This window comes from Carcharodon carcharias, chromosome 12 (assembly GCF_017639515.1).
Source record: "Carcharodon carcharias isolate sCarCar2 chromosome 12, sCarCar2.pri, whole genome shotgun sequence".
Classification (NCBI taxonomy): Eukaryota; Metazoa; Chordata; class Chondrichthyes; order Lamniformes; family Lamnidae; genus Carcharodon; species Carcharodon carcharias.
The window spans coordinates 37,014,483-37,034,255 of NC_054478.1; the positions used below are offsets into that span (position 1 = coordinate 37,014,483).

The following is a 19,773-nucleotide window of genomic DNA, read 5'->3' on the forward strand; positions in this document are numbered from 1 at the left end:
ATCTTCCGACTAGGCACTTTACAGCCTTCCGGACTGAATATTGTGTTCAACAACTTTAGGTCTTGAGTACCCTCCTCCATCCCCACACCCTTTCTGTTTCTTCCCCCTTCCTTTTGATTTTTCCAATAAATTATATAGATTTTTCTTTTCCCACCTATTTCCATTATTTTTAAATATTTTAAAATCTTTTATGCTCCCCCCACCCCCACTAGAACAATACTTTGAGTGCCCTACCATCCATTCTTAATTAGCACATTCGTTTAGATAATATCACCAACTTTAACACCTATGTGTTCTTTTGTTCTGTTGTCTGTGACATCTTTTGATGATCTGCTTCTATCACTGCTTGTTTGTCCCTACAACCACACCAACCCCCTCCACTTCTCTCCCCCCACCCAAACCCCACCCCCCACCACACACACACACACACACCTTAAACCAGCTTATATTTCACCCCTTCCTTGGATTCACTCAGTTCTGTTGAAGGGTCATGAGGACTCGAAACGTCAACTCTTTTGTTCTCCGCTGATGCTGCCAGATCTGCTGAGTTTTTCCAGGTAATTCTGTTTCTGTTTTGGATTTCCAGCATCCGCAGTTTTTTTGTTTTTATAATTCAAGTACTGTTGGATGGAGCGCCGGTAAACATGGAGGTCGACAGGAGTGCATTAGTTAGTGTGATTCCTGAATCGCTATACCATGAAAAGTTAAATCAACATCAACTGGAGAAATCATGTATAGAATTACAAAGCTATGGAGGGCAGAATGGGAAGTGTGTCAGTTCCAGTCACATACAAAGAGCGAAGTTGCCCGTCTTTGTGCTGAAGGGTGAAAAACCAACCTTATTAGGAAGACACTGGTTAACAGCATTTAAGTTTAATTGAAACAAGTGTTTTTGTGTTGAAGCAAACTTCACACAGAAATGGATGTGATCGAAAAGTACCCTTAGGTGTTCATCGAAACCAGCAAATCAATTCAACGAAAAAAGGCTAATCTTCAGGCTCAGAGAAACACAAGACCAGTTTACAGCAGGCCTCATCCATAGTGCCCTATGCTCTAACGGGAGAAATTAGAGCAAGAACCAAAAAGACTTGAGACTGAGAACATTTATTCGAAAGTAGAAGAGAGTAAGTGGGTCACTTCCATAGTGCTGTATCAAAATCGGGTGGTAAACATAAATCAGATACTGGGATGTAATTCACCCGATGCTTTGCCAAAAGTGGGGGATCTGTTCACAACGTTGTCAGGGGTCCAGATTTTTTCAAAATTAGATCCAACAAATGCCTATCTGCAACCTGAGTTTAGATGATGAGTCTGACCACTAATACACACATGGGTCTACTTCAGTTCATAGCTGCCATTTGGTGTTTCTTCAACCCCTGGAAGTTTTCAAAGGGAAATGAACCAAATTTTGCAAGGAGTTCAGGGAGTTGTGCACTATTTGGATGACATACATATTTCAGTTTTGAAAAGACAGACCCATGATGACAGGTTCAAAAAGGTGCTCCAACATTTGGAAAAGCATGGAGTTCAAGTGAAGTAACACAAACGTAAAATGTTTCAAAACTCTGTAAAGTATTTGGGTCATGGGTTAGACAAAAGTGGGTTACGTTCTCCCAAGAGTAAGGCTCAAGCAATAAGAAATGTGCCAACACCTTCAGAATATCTCTGAGCTCAGGTCTTTTTTTGGGATTAATGAATTACTACAGTAAATCATACCAAATTTGGCAACTTTATTGCATCCATTGAATGAACCCTTGAGGAAGGGTGTTGCTTTGAAATGGATAAGGGAATGTGAAAAGACATGGTTGATGGTACAATGCTTATACATTACAATGTGTCCAAAAAGATTAAGCTAGCATATGATGCCTCACCATACGGAGTAGGTGTAGTGATCTCTCGTGTTGGATGATGGTGAGGAGCGACCAATTGCATTTGCCTTAGTGCTAATGAGCAAAATTATGCTCAGACAGTATGTGAAGCATCATCTCAGATTTTTGAAGAAAGATTTCATGAATACTTGCATGATCACACTTTCACAATTGAAACTGATCCATTGACAGCTAATTTGAATCCAAAGTCTCCAGTATCCACTTTAGCTGCAGCCTGAATGCAGAGACGGGCTTTGATTTTGTCTGCTGATCAGGACAACATTAAGCTCAGAAAAGCAGAAGATCATGGGAATGCCAACGTGATGTCCAGATTACCTTCCCCATCAGAAGTAGAGCCCAACAGGGAGGATTTATTTTCCTTTTCACACATAAATGAGATGCCAGTCACAAAAGATAACATTGGGAGGAAAACTTATAGGGACCCTGTTTTGGCAAGGGTATATGAACACATCGCAAAGGGTGGCAAACATAGGTACTAGATTTAGAAATCAGGCCATTTTTATGCTTAAGAATAAGTCGTCAATTTATAAAGATTGTGTTATTTGGGGAGCCAGGGTGGTAATTCCTGAAAGGTACAGATCGCAGTTGCTACGTGATCTTCATCAACAACACTCAGCATTGGGCTTGACAAAGAGTCTAGTGAGAAGCTACCTTTGGCGGACAGAGTTAGGTAAGGACATGGAAGACAAAGTGAAACAATGTAGGGCATATCTAGCTGTACAAAAGCTGCCATTGGTACCTTCACAACCATGAAAATGGCCAGCTAGAGTGTAGCAGAGGCTGCACATTGATTTTGCAGAATTTGAAGGGCAACAGCTATTCATTGTGATAGATGGCCATTCGAAGTGGGTTGAGGGCCAAAGAATCGAACAATTAGCAAAACTCGACATTTTGCGTAGTTTGTTTGCTGCTTATGAGTTCCCAGGGGAAATTATGTCAACAACAGGCCTTAGTTTTGTTCCGAAGAGCTTGTAAAATTTATGAAAGTCCACGGGGTAAAACACAAGAGTTCAACCATATCAGGCTGCTTCAAGCAGAGCAGCAGAGTGCACAATACAAATAGTTAAGTGTGCTCTTGTTGATAGTACTAGAAAAAGATTTGAAGAAACCTTCATTGAATCACAAACTGGTAAATTTTTGGTGTATTTACCGTAGTACACCTCACACTACTACCAAAACATCAACTGAATTATTTCTTAGGAGACATCATCTCAATTCCAGGACATCACTGCAGGAGTTCCACAGGATAATGTCCTAGGCCCAACCATCTTCAGCTGCTTCATCAATGATCTTCCTTTCATCATAAGGTCGGAAGTGAGAATGTTCGCTGATGAATGCACAATGTTCAACACCATTCGTGATTCCTCAGATACTGAAGCAGTCTATGCCCAAATGCAATAAGACCTGAACAATATACAGGCTTGGGCTAGTAAATGGCAAGTAACATTCATGCCACACATAGCCAGGCAATAACCATCTCCAACAAGAGAGAATCTTAACCATCGCCCCTTGACATTCCATTCAATGACATTACCATCACTGAATCCTCCACTATCAACATCCTGGGGGCTACCATTTACCAGAAACTGAACTGGACTAGCCATATAAATACTGTGGCTAGAAGAGCAGGTCAGAGGCTAGGAATCCTGCAATGAGGAACTCGCCTCCTGATTCCCCATAGCTTGCCCACCATCTACAAGGCACAAGTCAGGAGTGTGATGAAATACTCCCCACTTGCCTGGATGAGTGCAGCTCCCACAATATTCAAAGAAGCTTGACACCATCCAGGACAAAGCAGCATGCTTGATTAACATCATATCCACAAACATTCACTCCCTCCACCACCAAAGCACAGTAGCAGCAGTGTATACCATCTACAAGATGCGCTACAGGAATTCACCAAGGCTCCTTCAACAGAACCTTCCAAACCCATGACCACTAACATCTAGAAAGACAAGGGCAGCAGATAGATGGATCCACCTGGAAGTTCCCCTCCAAGTCACTCACCATCCTGGCTTGGAAATATATCACTGTTCCTTCATGTCGCTGGGTCAAAATTCTGGAACTCCATTTCTAATAGCACTGTGGGTGTACCTATGCCACATGGACTGCAGCAGTTCAAGAAGGCAGCTCACCACCACCTTCTCAAGGCAACTAGGGATGGGCAATAATGCTGGCCCAGCCAGCGAAACCCACATCACATGAATGAATAAAATAAAAATCTATGTTACATGCACTTGGAAAGATTGGTTTAGCTTACACATGTGACAGGAAGGCAGCATGTTTCTTGGTTATATATGTATTTCAAAATATAAGCACAAAAGTCTTTAACCTAAATTTCCATCTGCAGTATTTTCCCAGAACTATGCAACATTTACATGACCTTCATTTAGTCAAGAATTAAGCAGCTTACACAGATCATTTGTTAAATATGTCGTCTTGCATCAAGCTCGCCACAAATCTAATTGTTGATGCTGTTAAATAGCATTCTTCCGGCCACTTATAAGAATTTAATAATGGGAAAATGTGTGCAGAATATAGCAGAAAACTATCTTCATTTCAAAGTTCAGAGGTTGAGTCAATCCCAGAATGCAGTTCCGTTTTCCAGTCAGTAAGGATCTTAAGGAGGGCATCAAATGGTTCAATTCTTAGTGCCAACTAGATTTCTCCTAATCCATATCAAATTATAACTTATGACTTTATCATAAATGGACAAAACAATTACATTTTCAAAGCCAAAAGTGTTTTGAAGAAATCTGAATTGGGGAAGAGTGGGAGGGATAAACAGGGCAGGGAACGGAATCATTGTTAGAATTGAAATATGCTTTGCTGGATGTGCAAATTAGTTGTTAACGCTTCACTTTGATTAAGAGCTTCACATCATATAAATCTAATACGTAATTAAGTCTTGACAATTTCTCACGCAATTTTGTCAGAAGTAGGATTATCGAGTTCAAAACTAGACAGGTAGCAACGCTCAGTCAGTTTGGAGGCTAAACCAATGCAAAACTAAAACTAGCCCTAACACAAGGATTGAATGTATCAGAATTAATTGCCACTTATTTTAACCACATGCCAAATCATGTCATGTTGTTACAGCTCCTCCCACCACTGTTCCAAGTAGGCTTTGGCTCAAGAGCTGAAGACTTTCAGATCTTCAGGGCTGCATGGCTCTGGTAGTAGAGGACATTCTAGGAGATGTTTCATTGCTTGGGATGCTTCTCCGCAGTCAGTCAACAGAATTCGTTTGGCTGTATCGTTACTTCAACATAGGGCTTTGCAGTGGCCAACACCAGCCCTGAGAGATTGGGGCACAGCCAAAAAGCTCATGTCACACTGACTGGCTGATGGGCGGAATTCCTCTGGGTCATTAGACAACTCATGAGCCCTAACCTGTAGATGTATTGACCAATCAGCAAGGCAGTTGTAGGGGTTACAGTCTAGAAGCTGGACAGCAGTTGCCCCTAAACTTGAGCTTCACAGTTGCTAGCACTTTCTGGACGAGAGGACGATGAGAGTCACTGATTTGCTTTGTCCATTCTATTCTTGATGTAGTTTGCTTCTTTATGGGAAGTGGAGCAATACTAGCAAATACAGATCATCCACCTTAGTAGCTTTCAGGCAGCCAGTATAAGTTCTGCAAGCTGTTTTGAGGGCAAGATCCAACTTCCTGATATGGGGAGAGACTGGGCGTTCAATGATAAACTGCTATTCAACTCGCCCTATTCCCTTTTCTCTCTTTGGTTGTGCTACACTATTAAAAGTCCACAGGAAATGGGGAAATACTGTAAATACTTATGCGAGAACACACCCCAAGAGGCAATCTAGAGTTTGACGACATAACATTCCTGTGCTTTAACCTTCCTGCATACTGCTGTGTATGCAGCTGGAGATTGTGAAGATTTAATGGAAATCTAGTTAACAAAAGGAATAATTTTAAGTACCTATCACAATATAATAATGAATAGAACTTGCACAACAGTTGCTGCTTGAAAAAGTTACAACATTAAATTCAAACATGGATTTTCTAATACTCTATGGAGTAATTTGCAAAAAAATTCATAATACACAAATGGGCAAATAGTACAAATGGAAAATTCAAGGAAAGTGGATTTTGCCAGTAGATCATTAAATTATACAGGCTTTTATCTAGTCAACATTCTATATACGAAACCTGCCATCAAAAATTCTAGCAACTTTATACATAGAGTAATATTGTTAACAGATAAACGGACACAAATATTTGCTAAAACAAAAACAGAATTACCTGGAAAAACTCAGCAGGTCTGGCAGCATCAGCAGAGAAGAAAAAAGTTCACGTTTTGAGTCCTCATGACCCTTCAACAGAACTGAGTGAATATTAGAAGAGGGGTGAAATATAAGCTGGTTTAAGGTGGGGAGGACAGAAGTGGGGGGTGGTGGTGTGGTTGTAAGAACAAGCAAGCAGTGATAGGAGCAGATAATCAAAAGATGTCACAGACAAAGGAACAAAGAAGCGTTGAAAACAAAAATAGAATTACCTGGAAAAACTCAGCAGGTCTGGCAGCATCGGCAGAGAAGAAAAGAGTTGACATTTCGAGTCCTCAAGACCCTTCAACAGAACTGGGTGAATCCAAGGAGAGGGGTGAAATATAAGCTGGTTTAAGTTTGGTGGGGGGGGGTGTTGGGTGGGGGGAGAGAAGTGGAGGGGGGTGGTGTGGTTGTAGGGACAAGCAAGCAGTGATAGGAGCAGATAATCAAAAGATGTCACAGACAAAAGAACACAGAGGTGTTGCATTTCACTTGCATTTCCCCCAACTTAGTCTACTGCAATCGTTGCTCCCAATGTGGTCTCCTCTACATTGGAGAGACCAAACGTCAACTTGGCGACCGCTTTGCAGAACACCTGAGCCTGTCCGCAAGTAAGACCCAAACCTCCCTGTCGCTTGCCATTTTAACACTCCACCCTGCTCTCTTGCTCACATGTCTGTCCTTGGCTTGCTGCATTGTTCCAGTGAAGCCCAATGCAAACTGGAGGAACAGCACCTCATCTTCCGACTAGGCACTTTACAGCCTTCCGGACTGAATACTGAATTCAACAACTTTAGATCTTGAACTCCCTCCTCCATCCCCACCCCCTTTCCGTTTCTTCCCCCTTCCTTTTGTTTTTTCCAATAATTTATATAGATTTTTCTTTTCCCACCTATTTCCATTATTTTTAAATCTTGTATGCCCTGCTAGTCTTTTCATCCCACCCCCTGTCCCTTGAGTGACCTGCCATCCATTCTTAATTAGCACATTCGTTTAGATAATATCACCAACTTCAACACTTCTTTGTTCCTTTGTCTGTGACATCTTTTGATTATCTGCTCCTATCACTGCTTGCTTGTCCCTACAACCACACCACCACCCCCCACTTCTCTCCCCCCAACTTAAACCAGCTTATATTTCACCCGTCTTCTAATATTCACTCAGTTCTGTTGAAGGGTCATGAGGACTCGAAACGTCAACTCTTTTCTTCTCCGCCGATGCTGCCAGACCTGCTGAGTTTTTCCAGGTAATTCTGTTTTTGTTTTGGATTTCCAGCATCCGCAGTTTTTTGTTTTTATACAAATATTTTCTAATCTAGAATAGTACTACCATTCTATTCATCATTCTTCTTAAAACAGGAGCACGGGCACCGGGAGGGGAATAGGAAAGTAATGGGGGAAGAGAAAGGTACTTAAAGTTAGCCCATGCTACAGTAACATGAATGTTTTACAATTCAGTTACCATGTTGAACACTACCAAATTGTTGATCCATCAGCACTATATTCTTACTTTCAGTACTAACTCCTCCACTGCAAGTCTTCAATTGTTGGGCTCGTCTGCACTGCACCTGATCAGTCCTCTGAGAATTCACTGAAACAAATCAGTTTGGAATGCAGTCCTTTTTTGATTGGCACTATAAATCAGTCAACTGTCATGGTGTTCAAATATTCTTTGCTGCTTTTTCACTCCTTCCAATTCTCCTACCTGTGCTTTTGAAGCTGCTGAAAATGGTGTGAAATATTTTAAGTGGCATGATAAGACTTAGTAACTCATTCTTCCTGTCAGATCTGATACCACATCTTTGTTCAATGATGCCCAAAGATTTGGTACTATATATATATCCATAACTCAATTTTATTTACAAAGAAATATCTGACCATTGTATGAGACCTTGATTAACCAGAGGCATCTTGGGAGCTAGCTTCATCTCTGCTTGTACCTTTTTTAAACTCATTACTTAGTGTAAAGTTCAGTTTTTGTGTTACTGGTACCCCACAGCACTAAGGAGGTGGAGAAAAAATGTTACTTCCTTATTCATTGATCTAAGATTATGGACGGAATCGTCCCAGATTTGCACTAAGTGCGGCAGTGGGCAGGTAAAACAACGTTTCACCCACCTGCCGCAATAGTGGGTTTTCACACTGCGTTGCCCCAAACCCACCGCATTAGTTATACATTCCCGGGAAATATGCCGTTTCAATGATGGGTGGGCTCTCATTCGCCCGCCACGCCATTATCTCAGCGCTTCATCACACCGGGCACCATATTTAAAGTCCAGACGTGCGCACACATCTCACTGCTTCCAGCCCAGGGCTACTGCAGGGAAGATGTCCACGGAAGGCAAAAAGACTGCAGCCCCCAGGTTTTGTGATGCGTCTTTGGAATGCCTTTTAAAACCATGGAGGCCTGCTGCGATGTCCTCTACCCCTGCTCTGGCCACAGGATGGGCAGTGGCGTGACCAACCAGGCTTGGAAGGCAGCGGGGGTGCTGATCTGTGCCAATACTGCACAGAAGAAGTTGGCCATCCAATGCAGATAGAGGATGAATGATCTCCTATGTGCAGCCAGGGTATGGCAACCATCTCATCACTCTAAACGTTCATACTCAAGCCCATCACACATTCAGTGGCATCTCACTCACTGCCAGCTCAAGGGACATCACCACCCATTCTCACACACATATGGTCCATCTAGTCTCATTTCCTCTGGAAACTGCCTCCTCAGCCCTCACCATCTTGAGACCACTTGCACAGATCAACATGTGCCCCCACACACCCTGGGTAACCCTCCTTTCTCAGTACAGCCCTCATCCTGCAGCCTCTTCCCTTGCCTGATGCCACTTCTCTCCTTTCACCAAGCAGCCCTAGCTCCTGCAGCCATCAAAAAGCCATCCAAATACGGCTCATCTGGTAGATAGAGACCTGCCGTGAGCCCTCCTAAAAGTGACGTGGTGCTGTCTGTGAAGCCTGGCGCTGATGACTGAGTGCTGACTGAAGCAAGGCAGGCAAACAAATGTCAAAGTCCCGAGCGAATTGCAGCCCACCAGGTACATGTCACTTATGTGTTGTGAAACACACTGGCATGTTTTCCCGCCAACATGGGTGGACAATCATGTGGGGGGATGATTCCAGCGGCATGGCCTAATAACGACATGCGTGAGTATTACAATGAGGTTTCTGACGTCCGATAGCAGGAAACGCGGCCCACCATTGGCGGGCTGAGCTATCGATCGCAAGCTGGTTTCATGCTGCCATGAAACTGATCGTGCCATATTGTCTGCTTACCGCACCGAACACATCCGATGCCAGCAGGCATGGAAGATCCCGACCTACATCTTTTAACCTTGGCTTCCCAATCAATTTCCTACCTATACCACAGGGTTGCTTCGTGTGTCATAGGTGGTAAAATTTAACTGAGTGTCGCTTGGCTGGCTTATATGGTTACTTGTAGCATGCCTCTGAGAAAACTTATGATAATTTTATTTATAATCTGCTTGCCATGTGTTAGAAGAAACATTCAGGTATTTAACTAAAATTTGTTGGAGGCATTGCATGGGAAAATAGTGATTATGGAAAGTGGAATAATTTTGACATTAGTGCTTTATTTTAAGTGATACACTACATATAGAATATGTACAATGCACAGTTTGCATACATCCCATCCGTGAACATTTTATCCAGCCAGCCACTGTTTGGAATTTAGTGCCTGATTTTATCAGACTTCTTAATCTGGGTGGTTTCGGTTTCAGTTTATAAATCAATATGATGTACCTGGGATTAAATCTCTAATGAAATAAATTGGACCAGTAAAAGTGTATTGAAACCTGTACTAAAAGTATAATCAATCATTCAAAATTTCAGAGCATGAAAAACTAGAAAATAAATTGTATCTAATGCTCACAGAATTCCTCAAATCACGACCTGCTGCAAGTCATGCCCTCATATTTTAGTTTTTTAAAGAAATTTGCAACAAAATTGATGAAATGCTGCGTTTACCTGCAACTTAAAATTCAGCGGGCCTAAGCCTCACATAAATACCCATTTTCTCATGCCATAGGCTTATATGCAGACCCTTGATTTCAGAATTGACAGCATTTTGAAATTATAGTTAACTAGGTTCAGTGCATGTAAAGTTGCTTGTCCTCTTCCCAAAGAGAAAGCTGACCTTTAGTTTCATCTTTCCCCTCAAGTTCTAATCTATATAGGCTTGGTGAAGAACTTATTTCCATATGTTTGGCAGTGATGACATCATGTTTCTCTTGCCAGGTGTTCCTGCTCTCCAGCACACCTGACATGACTGGATGTGACCCCCAAAAAAATCATAATGCGATGATTTCTTTTTAACATTAGATCCAAAATTACTTGTCATTTCAAATTTATAATGTGAGCCAATCATGATTAAGACTTTGAGGATCTGCTCATTTAACTCAAAGTACAAAAATGGTGTGTCCTTTTAACTGAGATTAACACCTTCGGTACCTTGACATTCTGCCATCATCATCCTGTCTGTTGCAAATTATATTCCTACAATTCATCCTCAAACGTTATGCACCATTTTCCAATTAAAGACAAATAAATGATCAGTTTCCATATTTCTGCCAATGCCACCTTGATCAAGTAGCAAATAAATGTCAGGATGACCCAGACAAACCATGCAATTCTTCCTTTGCCAAGAAAAGATAAAGTTTCGTATAGAGAAATGGCAGGGATTTCAAGTCCTGCAGCAGGGTATATGAATATATTATTAGGCCACTGGGCCAGAATACAAACAGAACTGCCCATATTTTGCAATTTGCAGTGAACGAACAGTTACACTTGCCCACAAAATGTGAAGATTATTGCACTGAAACTTGCAGCTATTGAAGAGCCAAAATATCCTCTACAGGAGATCAGGGACTTGTGTGAAGAGGGCAAGTAACTGTATTTTTCAACAACCAGATTGAAGAATCTTGACTCAAGGCATGCAAGACTGGCTTTTAACATTCAAAGTGGGTGAGCTGGGATCAGGTCAGATAATAAAATTTTCAAAATTTCAATTAAGTCTCCACCCATTCCAAGGTTTAACAGAGACAGGACAAGGGTCAATCAGCCAACCTGACCCCAGGTGGTGGGCTGGCAATTTAAAAACTTTCATGAGTCTGGCAGTCTCCAACTTAACCTGTTTGAAGTTTAACTATGGTCTTCTCCTGTTTCTAGTCCAAAATCCTTGAACATGCTGCCTCCCAAATAGGTGCCCATCTGTTCCACGTTTGAAAACCTCCAATCAGGTTTCTGTGCTGCAAAGCACCAAAACTGCCCTCAAACTTACAAATAACATCTTACATCATCATGGTAAACTAACCCTCTTTATCCTTTGCAACCTTTCTGCATTTTTGACACAGTTGATCACACCCTCCTCCAGTTGGGTGGGGCTACCCTCTTCCGGTTCCATTCCTATCTATCCAATCCTGCCAGAGAAACACCTACATGCTGCCCATCATTCAAGGGCAACCCATCATGTTCCACATATACGGGGACAATAGCTATCTATATCTCACCTCCACCACCACCTCACTGGACCTCGCCACTGCCTCCAATTTGTCACATTACTTGCCCGACATCCGCTACTGGAAGAGCAAGAATTTCCTCAACTAAAAATATTGGAAGACTGAAGCTATTATTTTCAGTCGCTGCCACAAACTCCATTCCATGGTCACCCACTCCATTACTCATCCTGGCAACTATGCGAGGCTGAACCAGGTAGTTTGCAACCTTGGTGTCCTATTTAACAGAGATGAGTTCCATATCCCATATCTAGCGCATCACTGAGATTGCATACTCATACCTCCCTAAATTCGTCACTCTCCACCCCTGCCATAGCTCATCTGTTGCTGAAATTCACATCCATGCCTTTGTTACCTCCAGAGTCTATTCCAATGCTCTCCTGGCCTCTTCCTATCTTGCACCCTCTGTAAACTTTTGAGCTCATACACAAATCTGCAATCTGCATCCTAATTTTGGCCAGGTCCCATTCATCCATCACCCCTGCGCTTGCTACATTTGCTTCCAATTCAACACCACCTCGCTTTTAAATTCTCATGCTTGTTTTCAAATCCCTTCATGGCCTCACCCTTCCCCTACTCTGTAATCTCCCCCAACTCTCCAAGATCCCTGTACTCCAATTCTGGCCTCATGTGCAATCTGGATTTTAATTGTTCCTGTTGCTGCACCAGTACCTCTGATACGCCCCAAGCATCTTTCCTTGGCCCCCCTTTATTTCTAATCTATATACTCTAGGTGTCAGCATCCGAAAGCACAGCATTAGTTTGCACATGTATGCTGATGACACCCAGCTCTAACTCACCACCACCTCTCTCTACTTCTCCTTACTAAATTAACAGAGCATTTATCTTACGTCTAGTACAGGATGAGCAGAATTTCCTCCAATTAAATATTGGGAAGACTGAAGTCACTGTTTTCGATCTCTGTTCCGAACACCATTCTCTAGCTACCAACACCATCCCTCTCCTTGGCGTCAATCTGAGATTAAGCCAGTCTGTTTGCAACCTTGGTGTCATATCTGATCCCAAGAGGAGCTTCCGACCCTGTATTCATGCTAACATTAAGACCGTTTATTTCCACCTCAGTAACATCGCCCGACTTTGCCACTGTCTCCCTCATCTGCTGCTGAAATCCTCATTTAGGCCTCATCACATCTAGATTACTTCAAGTCTCCCACATTCTACTATCCATAAACTTGAGGCTATCCAAAACTCTATGCCGAATATGCGCCAAGTTCCCCTATCACCCATGCTCTCTAATGTAAATCGACCCCCCAATCAAGCAACATCTTGATTTTAAAATTCTCATCCCAGTTTTCAAATTCCTCCATGGCCTTGCCCCTATCTCTGTAATCTCCCCCCAGCCCCACAACCCCAGAGATATCTGTGCTTCCCTTTTGGCTTTCTGTGCATTTTAATTTAATTGTTCCATCAATGATGACCGGGCCTTCAGTTGCTTATGCCTCAAGCTCTGGAATACCTTTCCTATATCACTCCGCTTCACTTTCCTCTTTCAAGGCGCTGCTTAAAACATATCTCTTCGACCAAGCTTTTGGTCATTTGACCTAATCTCTCCTTAATGTGGTTCAGTGTCATACTTTGTTTTTTAATGCTCCTCTGAAGCACCTTTGGATGTTTTATTATGTTAAAAGTGCTATATAAATAAGTTATTATTGTTTGTCCACAGTTGGTGGCCCTGCCTTCAGCCGCTTAGGCCCCAAGCTCTAGAACTCCCTCCCGATTGGGGTGTGTTTGTCTGTCTCTCTCTAAGATGTTTCTTAAAATTGACCTCTATGATCAAGTTTTTGGCTCAGTTTCAAAATGGAATCAGGAGACTGGTAACAAAGTGGAGAGCAAGCTGGCTACAAAACAGAAAACCGAATAGGGATTAAGGACAGCTCCCTGCATGGAACTGAGGAGAAACTTCTTTACCTATACAATGTGAAATGTGTTACCACAAGTAGTAGACCAAACCAACTAGTTTAGATGCGAACAGGGAGAAGCTAGATAAGCACAGAAGAGAGGAAGAATTAGAAGGGGGTGTCAATGGAGTTCGATAATGAGATTTGGAAGATGGTTCATATAGAACATAAATACCGGTTCAGCCTTTTTTTCGTGCTCAATGTATTATATCTTGTGGTTTGGTTTAAAATTTTGTTCGATAACCCTCTTCTGAAAGCATCTTGAGATATTTTAAGAATATAAGAAATAGCAGCATTCAGCCCCTACAATTTGATCTGCCATTCAATATAATCACAATTATCTTTCACCTTAGCTCTACTTTTCTACCCAATCTCTATACCCCTGAATTCCCTGAGAGATCAAAAATCTATCAGTCTTAAATATACTCATGGATGGATCATCTACAACATTCTGGGGTAGATGATTCCAAAGATTCACAACCCTCAGTGAAGAAATTTCTCCTCATTTCAGTCTTAAATGATTGGCCTCTAATCCTGTTGCTGTGCTCCCAAGTTCTAGAATCCCCAGCTAGAGGAAACAACCTCTCAGTGTCTATCTTGTCAAGCCCCTTCAGAATCTCATATTTTTCAATGAGGTAACTTCCTGTTCTTCTAAACGCCAGAGTATAGGCCCAATCTGCTCAGTCTCTCATCATAAGATAACCCTCTTATCTCAGGAATTAATCGAGTGAATGTTCACCATAAAACTTCCAAGGCAAGTATATACTTCCTTGCACATGGAGACCAACACAACACAGTTCTCCACGTAAAGTCTTAGCAAAGTCCTATACAACTGCAGCAAGATTTCTTTATTTTTGCAGTCCAATTGGCAATTAAGGCCAACATGCCATTTGCTTTCCTAATCACTTGCTGTATCTGCATGCTAACATTTTGTTCCTTAAATGAGTAGACCCAAGTCTCTCTAAACATAAATAATTACAACTTTCACACCTTTTAAATATATTCTATTATTCTATTTATTATGATAAAGGGTTCTATTTAAATGCAAGTTTTTTGTTGTAATATATTTCATGGCTGCCCAGGATATTGTTTATTTATCTCAAAATGTAGACAAATTCTGGGTGCACATCCTATAGAGTTGCCATTGTGCCACAGTGTGCCATAAATAAAAATGATTTATAACTCTAATAAATGCAGTTTTATCTTTAACAGCATGTTGGCCCAAGATATTCTACTATTGGACTTCCTACTCCTTCCCTTTGCAACTGGAGTGCTTCATCTGACCTCTTTAACTATGTTGGCCTTTTAATTCATTTCCAGATAGGCAATACAAGCTGAACACGTCATATACCAAGTACGCTGAATTCTGAAATTACAACCCAATTAAACTATGTAGCAGCTTTATAAATCTACACAAGTAATAACTGTCATTTGTAGTCTTCATCATTTATCAACAGCTTGGAATGCAACAAAACAGTCATACATAAGATGCAATCAACACCGAAAAATAACTTCAATGTCCGATCTAATCAAGGTTCAAAGGGCAATTCTAAAATTTAGTTCTGCCTGTTTGTCACCTGAAATCATAATTATAACTATTATTTTGTATAAGTCACTGAACCAATGCATTGAACATAACTATACTATACCACTAGCCCTCTCCCTTCCCCACCATGCAGTGCAGGGTTGCACTGCCTGCAAGGGTGGTTGAAGGTGCAATAATAACATTCAAAAGAGAATGGATAATTAAAGGGAAAAAATATACAGGGTTATGGAGAAAAAGCAGAAGACTGACTAATTAGATAGCTCTACCAAAGAGGCTTTGAATGATTCAAATGGCCTCCTCCTATGCTATAGCATTCTTTGATGGTGGTCAGTTAATTTCCATAATTGAGACCTGTATAGCTTCTGTACACTTAAGTAGTAGCATAGATGACAACTTTACCTTCAACAAACAATGGAATTCAATAATATCTAACTTAATTTCAAACTGGGAATACAATTTTTCCCTTTCAAATTGCTAAATTAAGGTTTCTGTTTTTAAAAAGTAAGAACTTTAAGATTAAGCAAAAGGAGATAATTAAAATGTTAATGGACAAATAAATAGGGCTAGATTTTGTGGTCAGCACAAAGCAATGGTGCTCACCAGTCTTCGAAGAAAGCTGCTCACAATGATCTAGTGATGTCAATGGTATCAGTTTCCCCTTAACTACAGTTTAACTATGGTACCAAGACAAGGGGATGTCTCGGCATGCAGCAACAGTGGTGGCAGCAAGTAGGCAAACAACCATACTGAAGTATGAACACAGCAAACCAGGAAGTTAAAAGCACTTAATATCCTTCATTTTTAGTTACGTTTTCAGAAAATAAAATAAGTTATAATTGGATTTAGAAGCTAAAAAAAATAAACTTGAAAAAAAACTTGAAAAATATGTTTTAAAACATAATGGAGATTTGATACTCCACAAATGTAAAATTCTCAAGCCCAGTGAGCAGTAACTATGAACTTAGTGTGTAGTTAAAAACCCAGTTATACCTAAGTCAAAGAATAATTTTACCAAGGGTTTGTAAAAAAGGCTTGAAAGAAAGGCTTGCATTTATAGAGTGCTTTTTATGACAACTGGTTTTTGCAGTCAATGAAGTACTTTTGAAGTGTCATCACTATTGTAATATAGGAAAAGAGGCAGTTAATTTGCACTCAATGACAACTTCTGGATTTCCAAGTTATTCTGCACCTCTGCAAACTCTAGAAGTGCTGTCTGTTTCAGTGAAGTAATTACAGCGAATAATGACAGTTTTGCAGTCATTATCATCACAAATTCCGCCCACTGTGAAAATGGTAAATTAAGCATTACAGGAGGAAGTCTTCCAAATTTTGCTTTTTTCTGCAAGAATCTCCACCAAAACGTGCTTACTGCAAACCATAACAACAAATCAAAAGCTATTTGCTCAGGATTTTCATAATGGTTCAGAATTTCTAATGGTGAGTTTAATGCACACACTAATTAGTGTATAAATAACTAGCAATTTGCGGCAAGGAAAAGATATCCCGTGAGTTGTAAATCACCACAAACTTTTGGTTTATGCTGCTTCATTAGCATTATCAAAATGCAAGCTTGCCATCAATCTCCCTGAGAGTTTGAAGATATTCACAGAGTCACAGAAACATTTCGGCGCAGGAGGCCGCCATTTGGCCCAATGTGTCTGCCCCGGCTCTCCGAATGAGCAACTCCCCAGTGCCATTCCCCGCCTTCGCCCAGTAAGCGTGCATTCTTCCTTTTCAGGTAACATTCTAATTCCCTTTTGAATGCTTCAATTGAACCACACACTGAGGCAGTACATTCCAGATCCTAACTGCTCACTGCATGAGAAAAGTTTTCCTCGTTTCACTTTTGTTTCTTTTACTCAATACTTTAAATCTGTGCCCTCTTGTTCTGAATCCTTTCACAAGGGGGAACAGCTGGTTTCTCTCTATTTACTCTGTCCTGACCCCTCATGATTTTGAACACCTATATCAAATTGCTCAGCCTTTTCTTCTTCAAGGAAAATAATCCTAACTTCTCCAATCTATAATTATATTTAATATAATCTATAATATTTCTTCATATAGTATTGTGTAAAAGCACTGCAAAGTTGAAGAAATTAATTCAATTCTGTGATTATGCAAGTCTAAACATAATATTGCTGCCATTGCATGATAAAACAATTTAAATTTGCAGCAGAAAGTTTGGACTGGTAGTTAAATGATGTAAGGGCCTTTTTAATGATGAGATTTATGTTATTGCAATGCCATTCAATTTCACCAAACCAGAACAGAACAATTGAAACTGTGAAGGTCTCATTCCTGCAGGTATTAAATTGTTCATGGTGATTTTAAACTTCTAAAATAAACATTTCTCTTACTCTAGATAAAAACAAAAATAAAAACAAAAAACTGTGGATGCTGGAAATCCAAAACAAAAACAGAATTACCCGGAAAAACTCAGCAGGTCTGGCAGCATCGGCAGACAAGAAAAGAGTCAAATCTTTTCTTCTCCGCCGATGCTGCCAGACCTGCTGAGTTTTTCCAGGTAATTCTGTTTTTGTTTTGGATTTCTCTTACTTTTTCTTTCCATCGGTTTTTTCTCTCAAATCAATTTTTCTTTCTCTTGGAATCTCTATTACTTAAGGTACTGCAAATTACCCTATTTCCTTCCCCATCGTTCGCCTTTATCCTTAAATCTCATTAGTTATAGAGATAGACAGTTGGTCCTGTCATTCACCAGGATTCCAACAACGTTTGGAACAAAAACTGAGATGAAGAATGAGGAAAAAATATCTAATAAACAGGGCACTCTGCAAGATGCCTAGCTCCAGGAAATTTTGGGACAATGTTTCTTAATATAGTATTGTGTAAAAGCACTGCAAAGTTGAAGATATTAATTAAATTCAGTGATTCTGCGATTCTAGAAGTAATACAAGAGCTTCTATCAAACACTCAACAAGTTTTACTAAGGTAGCATGGATTCTTCTGTACTGTATTCTGATACTCAAACAAGTTCTTTTATGGATTCCATAATTAAAGGCTGACAGTAAGGATTCATTTATACAATGTATACCAGAGCCTTCAACCTCATTTTTGTAAACAAAATATATCGGTACATCTTTTGCATTTTTTAGTGCTGCCTGTAATTATCTTGACTCAGCGCATGCAAAGTTAATAATTAACATGAAAGGGAGCAAAATAGCCCATTGGTTGCCTCTTCATGCCAAATTTAACAAAGGATTAGATCCTTTCAGTTTCCTAATGTTACTCTATATTTTAGAAGTGCTGAATGGAAGCAGACTTGGACAGAATTTGAGTAAAATTCAAGTTTTTAAGAACATCAAGTGATGCTCTGATGTTGAGGCAAGTAGGGACAGTGGGAAGAAAAATCCATTCAAGGTATCACTTAAGCAAAATTTCATGGCGTCACATCAAGAGCTGTTCTTTGCAAAACATCTAACCTTAAGCTGCCAATTCCAATGTATAGTAAGGAGAAGCATCAAATATGCCAGTCAAAATACAAGGCAGCTTTAATTGCTTAGGAAGTGGAATATACTTTTCTTTAAATTAAGTTTAGAAAAAGTCGATTTTGGAGACAGCATTTACAATACGTTGAGCCAAAATGAATTCATCTTTACCCCTTCCATTATCCAAATCAATTACTTTCTGCCATGTTTAATATGCCCATTAAATATGTATGAATCACAGGCCAGTTCAGTTACCTAGTCGCATCCAATTCAGTCAAAGGGGCAAATACAGTACAATTTCAATTTGTTACCAAACTATTGGAAGAAATCAGACACTGACTAGAAACAGATTGTTTATACTATAATAAAGGTGTGAGGTTTACTGTACTTGCATCTCTTAGCGATCGAGGATGTGAATGCATAGCTAAGTACAGACAGTGTCTTTCACCACAGAAGAGTGAAGAGTTTCATTCTGGCCCAGTAATCCTAATGAAGATGAGAAAGACTACTTCTGTGGAAGAAACTAGGATGGATTCCACTCTTCAGGAAGTTGCTCCAGCAGAACAATGTTTCTGCCCACCCCTCCAAATCCTCAGAATCAGTTATTTTGAATGAACAGTGGGATTCCTGGTGTCAAGAGGGAGCACTTGCCGACAAGTGGCTACAGAGTACCAGGACAACAAACCAGGCAGTTAGACACAGAGAGCCCCAAGGTCAGCACAGTGGCTGACTTATAAGCCTTAAAAACTGAAATCTACAGAAGACCTAGGGAATCCAGATTGGGAGGAAGGGGTTGCTACAAGTCCATTTTCCCTGCAATGGGGCAGATCTGAAGGCAGTCATTTCTGCTTCCAATGGTCTATTGGCATCTTCCACACAGTGCTATGAAGTGAACAGCAAGAAAATTCCAGAGACCCAGATCCTGCACCCTCAAAACTACTAAATATAATGGGCAGGAAAGGATCAGCCCACAGTGGTTATGGTAGTGAGATGGCACAAAGCTGCACTGCAAAGAAGAGTCCAGCCCATGCAAACTGGGGTTTGAAGTACAGATTTGTACACATATTGAATTACTGAATTAGATGAAAGTTCCTGACTAGCAATGTTCGTGAACACTACTCTTTGTACAAAGGCCATTTTT

At 40.6% G+C, this 19,773-nt stretch overlaps 1 protein-coding gene across 1 annotated transcript in view; it reads right to left on the reverse strand.

Annotated features, from left to right (window-relative positions):
- Positions 1–19,773, reverse strand: part of LOC121284863 (activin receptor type-2A) — a 181,515-nt gene that overhangs the window by 104,215 nt on the left and 57,527 nt on the right. The gene's annotated exons all lie outside the window — the stretch shown is intronic.